This window comes from Elephantulus edwardii, unplaced genomic scaffold, assembly GCF_000299155.1.
Source record: "Elephantulus edwardii isolate Elephantulus edwardi_28Jun2011 unplaced genomic scaffold, EleEdw1.0 scaffold00069, whole genome shotgun sequence".
Classification (NCBI taxonomy): Eukaryota; Metazoa; Chordata; class Mammalia; order Macroscelidea; family Macroscelididae; genus Elephantulus; species Elephantulus edwardii.
This window is the reverse complement of record NW_006399819.1, coordinates 9,332,833-9,333,935: the sequence shown is the minus strand read 5'-3', so window position 1 is coordinate 9,333,935 and position 1,103 is coordinate 9,332,833. Positions and strand designations below refer to the sequence as shown.

General features: G+C 40.8%; 1 non-coding gene across 1 annotated transcript; it reads right to left on the bottom strand.

Moving 5' to 3' along the window:
• Window positions 1–879: 879 nt before the first annotated feature.
• TRNAG-GCC lies at window positions 880–950 on the bottom strand. The gene has a single exon. It is a non-coding gene; the product is annotated as a tRNA-Gly (tRNA).
• Between the last annotated feature and the right edge of the window lie 153 nt (window positions 951–1,103).

Sequence of the window (1,103 nt, the reverse complement as noted above, 5' to 3'; positions counted from 1 at the left end):
ACAAGAAAGAAATATCTGTAAATATAGTCCTGGAAACTTCCTGCTACTAACTCAGTAATATGGTGAAGTAGCAGACTTTTGGGGACATGGAAACTTTGCATTAAATAAAACTTTGCAAGTTTGATCTCTGCAGTATCTTCTTTTTAATAAATATATAATGTAATACTTTCTGCAAATTTCTAGGAAAGGCTGTTCCTTGGAGAAGAACATTATGCTGGGAATTGTAGAGGATCCGTGATGGTGAGAAAGAGCCTCAACCAGTTGGATTTACACGATGACTCCTGCAATGGGTTCTGTGTGTCAGGAAGTGTGAAGATGGCACAGGATAGAAGAGGGTCCAGATGGCACTTAACAGCAACAAGACTTTCTACAAGATCTTTGAGTTGCCCTAGAAAATTATTAAACCTAAAGAAATTGTGAAGTTGGAAATCTAGAAATAGTAAATCCATGAAGGACACTTGTGTTTGGCAATCTGAGAAGTAAAAAGGACCCCGAAACATGGGCTCAGAAGGTCAGAAGTTAATGTGTGAACTCTCAAGCTTGCAACTTTGTTGTGTTGTTCGGATCAGTTGCATCAATTTTGATTCATGGTGACTCTATGTCCCGGAAAAACACACACTCTCACCCCCACAGTTGTTATTGTGCTTCAGCCCATGGTTGCAGTCACTATGCTAATCCATTTTTTGGTAAATCTTCCTCTTTTCCTATGATCCTATACTTGACCTAGCATCCTTTTCTAGGTAGCTGGGTGTTTGAAGGACAATGTCTTTATAATATGTGTTATCTGACCTACCTGTGAATGGCAAAGGCTAAAAAAAGAAAAACATTGTGAAATCAGTGTAAAAATTAAAGACAATAGTGAAAAGTGAGACGCTGGGCTGCATGGGCTGGGAATTGAACCCGGGCCTCCCGCGTGGCAGGCGAGAATTCTACCACTGAACCACCCATGCACTGCTATGTGGCTCATAACAAACTGTGGCTGACTCTGAGAAGAATGGGAATCCCAGAACATTTAATTGTGCTAATGTGAAACCAATACTTGGACCAAGAGGCAGTAGTGAGAACAGAGCAGGGTAACACTGCATGGTTCAAAATTGGGAAGG